Source organism: Sciurus vulgaris, assembly GCF_902686455.1.
Source record: "Sciurus vulgaris genome assembly, chromosome: X".
In the NCBI taxonomy this organism is placed as follows: Eukaryota; Metazoa; Chordata; class Mammalia; order Rodentia; family Sciuridae; genus Sciurus; species Sciurus vulgaris.
In genome coordinates, this window is record NC_136471.1 from 106006823 (window position 1) to 106020276 (window position 13454).

General features: G+C 40.1%; 1 long non-coding RNA gene across 1 annotated transcript in view; it reads right to left on the minus strand.

Annotated features, from left to right (window-relative positions):
* Window positions 1-267: 267 nt before the first annotated feature.
* The window catches only part of LOC306650736, a 48154-nt gene continuing 34967 nt past the window's right edge, over window positions 268-13454 (minus strand). Inside the window, exon 2 of the long non-coding RNA XR_013760996.1 lies at window positions 268-398. This is a non-coding gene — a long non-coding RNA (uncharacterized lncRNA). The remainder of the gene's footprint in view (window positions 399-13454) is intronic.

Sequence of the window (13454 nt, forward strand, 5' to 3'; positions counted from 1 at the left end):
TAAGTTGGTTGTACGTATGTGACACAGTTAAATCTATTTAAGGTTTTTCCTAAGGTGAAATACTAATGCTCTGATATAAACCAAAGTTTAATCTATATGGTAAAACAACAAGGATTTCTTTGAAACACTGATTTACTCTTAATTTTATGTCTATTAAGTTTTATTCTTTAGAACAATTAGTCTTAAAAATTGGGGTTTATACAATTATGGTTAAACAACTGTTAGAGTATTGTAACGCGTTAGAGTCTAAATTTTTCTTTAAAAACTAAATTGGGTAATATAAAAGTGTCAAGGTAATTGTGAAATGGTCACTCTTTGTATATTAAATGTGTTCATATTTTCCAGGTATACAAGTTTTAAAGCAGGTAATTTATCAAGCTGCTATTCTCCAAACTAAACTTATCTGTAATGGAAATTATAAAGAGTAAATTTTATTGGGGATTTATTTCTATCATTTAATGTTCTATTATAGGGCCTGTTATCAATAAGGTATATGTAAAATTTGTTACTTTTTACACTGAGATAAAAATTTTAAGTGTAAATGTATTTCTAAAAGAGCCCGATTTATTTAAAGGTTAATATTGTGAAACATGAAAACATTTTGCCACTTTGCCACACAAAAAGAAATGTTAAAAATTCTCTCAGCCTTTCTTCAATTCATGTTTTAGATATAATGTTAAATTGTGTTAACTAATGTTCATATAGACTCAGGAGTCAATATATGTAAACTGCTTAAAATGACATTTAAGAAAGTGTGTTATGCGCAGTAGCAAAAATGGGCCAACAGTGATTAAGATTAGGGTCTCTGACCTCATGACTTTGGACGTGGACTTTCTTGAGAGCTACACAGAGCTCCTAACATTGCACTTTGCAGCTCTACCATCTTAGATCTACAGGCTCAACTTGATTCCTTGGCTGCTGTCGTCCTGCAAAATCGTGGTGGTTTGGATCTTCTAACGGCGAAGGAAGGAGGGCTTTGCCTGTTCCTTGGTGAGAAGCGCTGTTTCTATGCCAACTGCTCTGGCATTGTACAAGATAAAATCAAAAACCTACAAGAAGATCTGGAACATCGTAGGAACGAGCTCCACTCTAATTTCCTCTGAACTGGGTTACACGGGTGGCTCCCCTACCTCCTCCTGCTTAGGGGACCACTAATCACCATTATCCTTATGTTCACCTTTGGGCCTTGCATAATCAATAAGCTTATCCATCTCCTGAAGAGCTAGGCTAAGTCTGTGCAGCTCATGGTGGTCCGACAGCATTATACCACCCTTCATAATGATGATTGGGAGCCCTATAGGATCATGGATCACTCGTATGAGACTGGGGTCTAAGTGTCACTTCCTTAAGCCCTGCTCCTCCTGAGGGGCCCGCCTGAAGTGCTAAGGTGGTAGTCAATGATGGATAAGATCCTCAGAGGAGGACAACCTAAGAAAGGCACACCTTCAAGTAAGGCAGACCCCCAAACTGCTAAGGTGATGTTCCATGACAGGTAAGACCCTCCCAGGGGCAACCTAAGACAGACACACCCTTAATATAAAACATAAAAGAGGGATATGTTGGGACTAATGACACGTTAACTAACTCAGGCTGACTCCTTACTCCCTGGCAGGTGAGCAAGATCAAAGCCTCAGGCAGTTTCAAAGGTTAATGACGATAAATCGAACCACTGTCAGAGATTGGTTAACAACAGTTCCACGAACGTGATCAGCTCGTGCTTGCCATATAGTCCTATGGGACTTTCACCTGCGTGAACCCCTCCATGCCTTGCTGACCTTTAAGCTGATTGGTTCCCACCTAGCCTCCACCCTACATAAAAGCTGTGTGACTTCCTCAATAAATGAGTTCCTGCTGTGACTGGTCTCCCTGATGCGTCTGATTGTCCTCCTCCTGGGGGGCTGGGTGCAGGTGATCAGTCGGCCCTAACTATCCTGGTCTGACCTTGTTGGGGAGTGTCCCCTTCCCTTGCGGCTGGTTGAGAAGAGCAAGGGGGCTTAAGACCCCGACAGAATAGTCAATAAAAGGAGAAACTAATTCAAATTAAAAACCAGAAATAAACCAAAATGACCAGGAATACAAATTGTATCTCAATAATAACCTTAAATGTTAATGGCCTAAATTCATCAATCAAAAGACATAGACTGGCAGATTGGATTAAAAAATCAAGATCCAACAATATGTCTCCAAGAGACTCACCTCACAGGCAAAGACAACCACAGACTGAAGGTGAAAAAATGGGAAAAAACATATTACTCATATGGATCACATAAACAAGCAGGGGTTTCCATCCTCATATCAGATAAAGTTGACTTTGAGCCAAAGTTAATCAGAAGGGACAAAGAAGGTCATTTCATACTGCTTAAGGTAAATATACCTTAACAAGGCATAACAAACATTAATATGCCCCAAAAAATGGAGCATCTACATACATGAAAAAAAAAAACCACTTCTCAATTTCAACAATCAAATAGCCTACAATGCAATAATACTGGATGACTTTAGCACACCCCTCTCACTACTGAATGGATCTTCCAAACAAAAACTAAACAAACTTTAGCACTAAATAATACAATCAATAATTTAGACTTAACAGACATATATAGGATATTTTATCCATTAATGATTGAATACACTTTTTTCTCAACAGCACACATATGCTTCTCTAAAATACACCATATCTTAGGCCACAAAGCAATTCTTAGCAAGTACAAAAAATAGAGATAGTACCCTGTATTCTATCAGATCACAGTGGAATGAAATTGGAAATCAATGATAAAATAAAAAATAGAAACAACTCTAACACCAGGAGACTGAATAATATACTATTGAATGACAAATGGATAGCAGAAGAAATAAGGGATGAAATTAAAAAATACTTAGAGGTAAATGAGAACACCAATACAACATATTAAAATATCTGCGACACTATGCAGATATTGCAAAGAGGAAAGTTCATTGTATTGAACTCATTCATAGGAAGTCAATGAATAAATGACATAACATTACATCTCAAATCCCTAGAAAAAGAAGAACAAATCAACACCAAAACCCATAGAAGACAGGAAATAATTAAAATCAGTGCTGAAATCAATGAAACTGAAACCAAAGAAACAATTCAAAAAATCAACAAAACAAAAAGCTGGTTATTTGAAAAAAATAAATAAAATTGATCAACCCTTAGGCACACCAAGGAAGAGAGAGAGAGAGAGAGAGAGAGAGAGAGAGAGAGAGAGAGAGAGAGAGAGAGAGAGAACTCAAATTACCAAAATTCATGGTGAAAAGGGAACTATCACCATGGACAGTGCTGAAATACAGAAGATAAATAGAAACTACTTTGAAAATTTATACTCCAATAAAATAGAAAATCTCAAAGACATTGACAAATTTCTAGAGACATATGACCTACCCAGACTGAATCAGGAGGACATACACAATTTAAACAGATCAATTTCAAGCAATGAAATAGAAGATGCCATCAAAAGCCTACTAACCAAGAAAAGCCCAGAACCACATGGATTCTCAGCTGAGTTCTACAAGATCTTTAAAAAAGAACTAATACAAATATTCCTCAAAGTATTCCATGAAACAGAAAAGGAGGGAACCCTTCCAAACTCATTCTCTGAGGCTAGTATTACCCTGATACCAAAACCAAAGACACATCAAGGAAAGAAAACTTCAGACCAAGATCCCTGAACACAGACACAAAAATTCTAAATAAAATTCTTGCAAATTCCATAAAAACATATTAAAAATGTAGTGCACCACAATCAATTGGGGTTCATCCCAGGGACGCAAGGTTGGTCCAACATCCAGAAATCAATAAAAGCAATTCATCACATTAATGCACTTATAGACAAGAATCATATGATCATCTCAACAGATGAAAGGAAAGCATTTGACAAAGTACAACACCTCTTCATGTTCAAAACACTAGAAAAACTGGGGATAGTAGGAACATACCTCAACCTTGTAAAAGCTACCTATGCTAAACCCAAGGCAACATCATTCTAAATGGAGAAAAATTGAAAGTATTCCCTCTAAAAATTGGAATAAGACAAGGATGTCCTCTTTCACCACTTCTATTCAACAAAGTTCTTTAAACTCTAGCCAGAGCAATTAGACAGAAGAAAGAATTTAAAGAGACACAAATAGGAAAAGAAGAACTCAAACTATCACTATTTGCTGACAACATGATCCTATATTAGAAGCTCTAAAAATTTCTGCTAGAAAACTTATAGAACTAAACAAAGAATTCAGCAAAGTAGCAGTATATGAAAACAACATTCACAAATCAAATGCATTTTTATACATCAGTGATGAATCCACTAAAAGAGAAATTAGGAAAACCAACCACCCCATTCATAATAGCCTGAAAAAAAATTGAGGGGAATAAATCTCATATAAGAGGTGAAAGACTTCTACAATAAAAACTATAGAACACTTAAGAAAGAAATTGAAGATGACCTTAGAAGATGGAAAGATTTCCTATGTTCTTGGATAGGCAGAATTAATATTGTCAAAATACCCATACTACCAAAAGTGTTACACTGACTTAATGCAATTCCTATTAAAATCCCAATGACTAAATGATTAAAATCATTTAACCAATGATTAAAATCCCATTCTTTATAGAAATAGACAAAGCAGTCGTGAAATTCATTTGGAGAAATAAGCCCCAAAATAGCCAAAGCAATTCTTAGAAAGAAGAGTAAAGCAAGAGGCATAAACTATACTAGAGAGCCACAGTAACAAAAAAGGCATGATATGAGCACCAAAACAGAATAGAAGACACAGAGACCAACCCACATAAATACAGTTATCCCATACTAGACAAAGGTTCCAAAAACATTCATTGGAAAAAAGATAACCTCTTCAACAAATGGTGCTGGGAAAACTGGAAATCCATATGTAGCAAAATGAAATTAAATCCCTATTTCTCACCCTGCATGAAACTCACCTCAAAGTCAATCAAGGACTTAGGCACTAGAAGAAAGACTCTGCGCCTAACAGAAGAAAAAGTAGGCCCAAATCTTCACCATGTTGGCTTAGGACCTGACTTCCTTAACAAGACTCCTAAAATGCAAGAAGTAAAATCAAGAATCAATAAATGGGATGGATTCAAACTAAAAGGTTTCTTCTCAGCAAAGGAAACAATCAGTAATGTGAAGAGAGAGCCTACAGGATGGGAGAAAAATCTTTATCACATGCACCTCAGATAGTTAATCTCAGGATATATAAAGAACTCAAAACACTTAACACCAAAGAGAAAAAAAAAAAAAAAAAAAAAAACAAATAACCCAATCAATAAATGAGCAACAGAACTGAACAGACACTTATAAAGAAGAAATACAATTGATCAACAAATATATTAAAAAATGTTCATTATCTCTTGCAATTAGACAAATGCAAATCAAAAGTACTCTAAGATTTCATCTCACTCCAGTCAGAATGGATATCAAGAATACAAGCAATAATAAGTTTTGGCGAGGATGTGGGGAGAAAGGTACACTCATACATTGGTGGTGGGACTGCAAATTGGTGCAACCACTATGGAAAACAGTATGGAGATTCCTCAGAAAACTTGGAATGGAACCACCATTTGACCCAGCTATCTCACTTCTGGGTTTATGCCCAAAGGATATAAAATTAGCTTATGACAGTGATGCAGCTACATCAATGTTTATAGCAGCTCAATTCACAATAGCTTAACTATGGAACCAACCTGGGTGCCTTTCGACAGATGAATGGATAAAGAAAATGTGATATATGTACACAATGGAATATTACTCAACCTTAAAGAAGAATGAAATTATGCCATTTGCAAGTAAATGGATGGAGTTGGAGAATATCATGCTAAGTGAAATAAGTCAATCCCAAAAAAACAGAGGCTTAATATTTTCTCTGATATGCAGATGGTAATTCATAATATACGGATGGAGGCTAGGGAAGAATAGAAGTACTTTAGGTTAGACAGAGGGCAGTGAAAAGAGGGAAGGGGCTATGGAGACAGGAAGGATAATAGAATGAATCAGACATTATTACCCTATGTGCATATATGACTACATGCCCAGTGTAACTCTAAATCATGTACAACCAGAAGAATGAGAAATTATACTCCACTTATGTATGATGTGTCAAAATGCATTCTACTGTCATGTATAAGTAGAACAAAGAAAAAGAAAAAAGAAAAAAAAAAATCAGTTGAACATTTCCCCTCCCAAATATATGCTGATAGCATGCATTTGAAAAGGGCTATGATGTTCATCCAGTAAAACATTAGTGTTATTTCACTTTATTGAAGTTTTAACCTTATTTCTCTAATTTTGAAAATATTGAGTTCTTTATTAATGTCTAACCCTGTACTTAGAATATAAACTTATCAAAAAGGATTAAATTTGTTAAATTGTCAGTACCTTAAACAGTGCCTGGCACATCATAAATCCTTGATAAATATTTGTAGAATGAATGTGTAATTGAATAAACCTTACTTGGAAAAGTCTAGTTTTCTTAAGACATCCCCACCTTTAGATGGTTCCCTGATACTATGAGGCAAAATTCACTCTATTAGGTTAAATATTGCTATTTAAGAAAAATCTAAAGTCTAGACATGTTTCTGTAGTATGAATTGGTTGTGTCTGTAATTAGGCAGAAAAAAACAGAATAGAATTTTATGATGAAAATGATGGGCGGGGGAGGGGGGAATCACCACAATTTCCTTAAAGGACAAGGATGAAAGGGGAGTCATTAAGCAACATAGAAAAGTATTAAATCTTTTTCTGAATAAGTGGTGGTTCATGCTCTGACTTTTAAAAAAAGATTCTCAAGCTTTTCAGACCTGCAGAATGTTACTAGAAAGCACTAGAGAAATAGAAGTTTCCATCTGGTCAAGATCAATTTGTACATAGACATCAATTGCTGGGAAAGGGAGTCTTGGAGCACTGTGACTAATATTCTGTGATGAAAAGTGCTTCAGGACCATGACTTTTAGGTTTTGTTAGGAGTATTGAAAGTGGCCCCATCACAGCTCTCAGGCTATCAGGATGTTCGCACACATAGAACAAGGAACATACATACCTTCTGCAGTTAGCCTTTATTTACATTTTTAGGACTGGGGTTTGAACCTTGGGTCTTGCACATTCTAGATAAGTGTTCTACCACTGAGCTACATCTCCAATCCTAGTTAACCACTTTCTGAATGAACTTGACCCTGCACTCTGTTGTAGACAGAGGAAGTAAATGTCTGTGGTCACTCCATGATAGATGTAGAAAATATATAAATGTGCTGGGCATGCAAGAAAAGTCTCATCACTTTAGTACATCCTATGTGAGAAAAAACTTGAAGACATGGAATTTCAGTCTTGTTCCAGCAAACTTCCTCAATCTCAAACCTGCAGCATCCTGATACTGATGACTAGTGGGGCCAATCATCTGATAATGTGTGAGGATGCTGCAAGAGTATCTTAGGTTGGCCCTGGAAGCAGACCTGAGATGAAATTGAAGTGCAAGTGGTTATATCAGGAGTGAGAGTAGTCACAGGAAACGCAAGAATAGGGGAGAGACAGGGAAGGGAAGGCAACCAATAAAAAGTATTCAAGCAAGCAAGTTACCAGTGTGGATTGATGACAAGAGTCCAGCCCCACTGGGAAACTCTGGGAGTGAGTGTAGTGTATGAACCTGTTAAAGAAAACTAGAGCTGGATAAAAATTCAATTAAAGCAGTGAAGATATATTTTACTTTAAAAAGCTATCGCAGGTAGAGGGAAAGAGACTTCAGTACAGAATTGGGCTCATTTCTGAATACAGCATTGACAAGTTGGAGTTTATAACTAAGGAATAGGAAGGGGGCCAGTGGCTGAAAATTACTAAAAGAAAATGTCAGAGGTAAGGAGCATGTGGTCTTATTTTCCACATTTTCACCCCTGGATTCTACAAGGAAGCACATGAATCTCAAGTTTGAGGCCAAATTTAAAAATGAAAGCCTGACCAAAGTTTGATCACTGTGAATTGTTTCATACCTCAGAGTTACATCTTTTCAGAAAAGGGGGAAGTGGCCTGGGTCATTTAGACACCTTTAGCCATTGATTGAGGACTGCTTATAAATTAGGTGTGATTTATGAGGAACTGTGTTGTTCAAGACAGGACAGGTATGCTCAGAAGCCAGTGTGCCTAGAAGCCAGTAGCTGGGTAACAGCACACCAAGTTCTTCATGTGTCCAAATCATACAAAATGATCCTAAAACCAAAGACCCCATCCAAGGATTGCCTTGTGGTCAGTAGCAAAGTGCAGGAATCAGGCCCTGGGGCAACAGAGGGATGACCTCAGGCACAGCAGCAGGACAGGTTGCTGGTAGTGTACTTTTGAAAAGTGCAACAATCTCTGCTTTGTATGACCTCACACGTCTTTCTTCCCATCGAGGCTTTGACATTTCCCCATAGCCCCTGACAGATAGCACAGTCTTTCAGGGAGGGGATAATTTCTTCAGCAATGTTTGCTAAGCAGCATGGCTGGGCCTCTTTGGGACAGCTCCCATGCCCTCCTCTCAGGACCGACTGGGGCTTAGGAATCCAAGGGAAGGGACGGAGGGAGGGGTGGGGAGAGAAAATATGAATGAGTGAGCTGTTGTTGGCATTCAAATTGTCCTGGGTTCTGAACTAAAGCACTGTTAAACTGTTAATAAAGCTGTTTTTATTAACTAGGAGATGGGAAGGGGGCTCGTGGGTTTGGGAAGCTGAAGGGTGTTCTGAAGCCTGTCATCAAGGATGTCGTTAGAACTGTCTCACAATAAATATGGTACTGACCAACCAGGGAGTTGGAGAGGGCCTTTAGGGCCTGTGCTGTGTGAGGTCCCTGGGGAAGAAGCAAGGTGGCAGGGCCAGCAGAGGGCACCTCCAGAATGTGTGGGAAGCCCAGAACAGCCTCGTTTGTCAACCAGCCTGGTACATGCAGAGTGACCTAGAGCCCTGCATCAGGAATTCCCCTCAGGACCACAACATAGACCACCAGCAACTTGTACAGTATCTTGTGTGGGTGCCAGGGAAGCATTCTGTGCCCGAAGGCAGGGTGCACAGGCTGCTGGCTTCACTGTGAGAAGGAAGATCTCTCAGCAAGAAGCGCTTTACGAAATGAAAGGTTCCCCTCTAGGGAGATGAAGGTAGTTCCTTAGAGGAAGATGTGCTGTCTTAAGCTTCTACTCTACCCCAAGAAAAATGTTTCCCCTTTGTGGCAAGATGAGGACTGAAACAAGTGCCCCACTCGCCGCAGATGCAGTATGGGGATTTGCAGGTTGAAGATGGGAATTGGGCAAGATTTAGCACCCTACACCCCCACGATGGGCATTTTGTGTGGTGCACAAACCCCACAGCTGTTCAAGGTGGCCCTGCTAAATCCTGACTGGACTTCTCAAGGTTGGTCACTTCATCCTCTAAGCTCACTTCTTTCTTCAGGAGCACTATGCCCCCAACCCAGTTAAATAAATTTAAATTTTAGACTTTACACCCATGAAAATTGATTGGGCTTATCTTTTGCAATTCATTTTGCCTTTGGCACATTTAACACAGGACAGCAATGTAGTGAGAGGGACAGCTGGCTAAGTAAATGGCTCTGTGGCAAAGAGGGTGCCTCTTCCCAATGTCAGGTCCACAACCTTGAACTCCAGGTGGCCCCTCCATTCCCAGAGCAGAAGGAGAAGCAGCCAGGAATGGCGTGTGGTCCTGCAGTCGTTCTGTGAACATCCTGCTGGGCGGCCTGTGGGGATCGCTTGCAGAGGTAAGAGGAGGACTTGGTGTTCACAGCCCATTGATTTCCTGGCCATGGTACCAGAAACTGTCAGAAAGGTGCTCGTCGTGGCAAGGGCTGTTTCGTGACCCATTCTTTTTCCTGCTGAACCTCAATTTATCAAGGCTGCAGATAGTCTGCGATGACATTTAGTCGCTATGATCTGGGCTGGGATTGGGTTATTGACTTGATTTCCACATTAGTACATTAATATTCAGTGTAACCATTGTGCGCATTTATACCAGACTATATATCTTGGACAATTCCAATATCTGAAGATTTAGGACCTCTGCTTTGAGAGTTCTCAGTGATATATATTACAAGACAAACACATGACAGGCTCAGAGCAGGGTGGCAGGAGAATTGGTTTCCCACTAACTACCCTCAGCAGTGTCCAGCAGGTCACCTCGCACTCTGGAAAGCGGATTGGTCTCTTGCAGGTGAAATGGTTTATGACACTGCGAGTGTAAATCACACTATCTTGAAGGCACACTTGTAATTCTCCCAGGGCATTGGGGAACAGCACTATAATTCAAATGGGCTTGGGAGGGGATTGTATTGCCAGCATCAAAGTCACCCTGGGCTTCCGCCAAGTAGTATAGAGTCAAGATTGCTGAGCCAGTCACAGCAGATCATAGGTACATGTCATCTTATCCACTGCACACTTGGAAGTGGTGGAACTCCTACTGATTGTCCTGTTTGCATCCCCTGCCCAGTCACTCCACTGCATTGATAGGGCAGGGCTCCTCCTGTTTGCTCCATTCTCAGATCCCGTGCACCAATACCAACGCACCGATGGTGTTAGATACTCCTGATTGTCCTGTTCACACTCTGTCAAGGTGTGACAGTGAAATGATAAGGCTCTTGCTCTTTACTGTTTACTCCCCCAGCTCAGTTACACTACATATTCAGCAGTCATCTCTTTTTCCATGTTCAATTTGTAGTCACTGTAAAGCTGATGGTGCAATGTCCTTTCTCTCTTCCCCATTCACACAAATGGGGACTGCTGAAATACATGACTGGACTGATAATTTGGTAGTTCTTCACCTTGCCCTATTCACTTGCCCTGTCCTCAGTGAGGATTTTTATGTTTTTTCTGTTCATATCTTTTGTGGAGTTCTTCCACTGAACTCTTGAGGTAGGACTCCCATTTGTCCTTCTCACATCTTGCACCCAATTCCATCTGTGCATTGATAGAGCAGGGATCACTATCTTTCTCCTATTCAAATCTTAGTGTTATACCAGGGTACTAAGTGTATAGGACTCTTTCTACTGCTTGTATCTGCCATGTTCACATTCCAGTCCAGCTATAACTCTATGGTACTCCTGGATAGTACCCCATCTTCTTTGTCCTTTTCACATCCTCTGAGCAGCTACACTATTACAACTATGGTTCAGGAGGCCTGCCATTCTTTTCACAGATAATATCCATTGGCCAGTTATGCTAGTGACATCAGTGCATGGATGAGGCAGGGATCCTTCTCCTTGCCCCAGTTCAAACACTGCTCAGTGATCCCTCTATACTGAGGCTGTAGGAATCCTCTTATTTGACCTTTTTACCTTTCCAGTGAAGTTACACCTCTACAATTATGGTATGGGGCTGTTCTTCTGTGCCCTGTTAATAGCCTTGTGCACATTAAAACACTGAAGTTATTGATCAAGGGTCTTCCCCTATTTTCTGTTCATATCTGTTCACATCTGTGTCCTGGGCCCTGTTCCCATTCTCCTCTGATGAGACATAATACTGCATCCTCCTCTTTACCTATATACTTGCACCACTACACTGAAGGCTTATAGTTGCAGCCATTATTCTATTTATCCCAATAATGTACTGTACACCACAGGGCTGGGGATCCAGAATTTTTTCTCTTGGCCTTGTTAACATACCTTTCACTGTATCCTGTACTTTGGGGAAAGAGTTTCATTCTCCTTAAACCATTCACAGCCTTTGCCATTTACACCACCACACTGATAATGCTGGCCCCCTTTTCTTTGCTGTGATCACATTTCCTGTCCAGAGTTCCCATTATATTGATGATGTTCCTAACTTCCTGTACAGATCTTCCATCATGGAACTGATGGTGCAGGTTTCCTTCTTTCTGTACCCATAAGGTTTGGAGATTCAAATTGCTTACCTTCAGAAAGTTTCTCAAGCTATACCATTGCACTCATGCCCAGGGCTCTTCTTCTTGGCCCTGTTCATATCCCTTGTCTGTTTGCACACTGCCCCTAATGGTGTGGCTTCTCTTGCTTTGTTCCTTCCTACCTCTTAGTTATATATCCATGAATCAGGAATCATCTACTGTTCACTATTGCTGTCCCGTTATTCTACTGCTCTAATACTGTAGCATTCTTCCTCTTTGTCTGTCTACATCCCTGTGTAGTTACTCCACTACACTGGTGGTGAGAAGTTCCTTATGATTTCTCCCCTATATGGAAAAATACATTTTCCCTGAGTTTTTTTATAACGTAAATTCATTTGGGAAGTTGCAGCAGAGCTGCACGGGTGCACTAGGAGTCAGGGTAGAGGGATCAGCAGCATTGCTCATCTGCCTCGAGTATCGGCAGACTTGCGCATGTGCCAAAGAGCACCGCATCACCGTCTCTTGGTCTAGGGAACACAAGTACACAGGTTGGGAGTTGCGTACTCCAGCACCAGCCACACCTTGTTAAATGTAGTCGCGCATGCGCACATTCGCACTAGACACGCCACCATGTCTTTGTTTGAAGAGGTCTCCTGCCAAGGTCTCCTGCTTTTTAGCCATCCCCTGAATGAGTTTTCAGCACTACAATGATATGGTGTTCCTTGTTCTTATTACATCATTCTAGTTTCTTTGCGTTGTTCACATTCTATCATTTCTTCATTGATGATTTGCGGGACCTCCTCTTTATCCTGGTCATGTACCCTTCCCAAGCTACTTCACTGAACTGAAGGAGTAGGGCTCCTCTTTTTCTTTGACACCTTCTGTGCTGACACTCCTAATGCAAAGTTCCTCTTCTTTTCCTCATGAGCAAGACTACATATTGCTCAATTCCTTTTAAATGAAATTTTTAGAAAAGGTAAATCTATAGAAACAGAAAGGTTGGTGGTGCCTGGGTCTACAGGATAAGGAGTGGGAATGATTGCCAGTGGACTTGAGGGGAAATTTGGAGATGATAGAAAAGTTCTAAAACTGGATTGTGATGATTGTGAGATTGTATAAAAGTATCATTGAACCGATGCTTACAATGGGTGAATTTTATGGTATGCAAATTGTACTTTAATAAAGGAAGAAAGGAAGGGAGAGAGGAAGGGAGGAAAGGAAAGAAGATAATAAGCAAGCAAGTGTGCCCAGAACCAGGAGAGATTGACAGGATTTAGCTTGCACCAGCAACTACAGCACTAACCACAGTTTGTGCCTGGAAGGTGAGCACAGAGCCTGGCCCTCACACCACAGATGGGACACAAGGGCTGTGCATGCGGTGATCACTACTTTTCTCCCTATCAAAGAAGGTTAACTTTCTCAAGTATCTGCTACTGGAGTTATAGACAACTTTTCTAGGAGTCTTCACAAATTATTTCACTTTCTTGGCTGGCAATCAGTATTTTCAAACTCCTACAAATGGGCCCTAGTTCCTTGGCTACCTCTTTGTCTCCCTCCACATCATGACCATAACAAGTGAGTTGCAATTGCATGGATT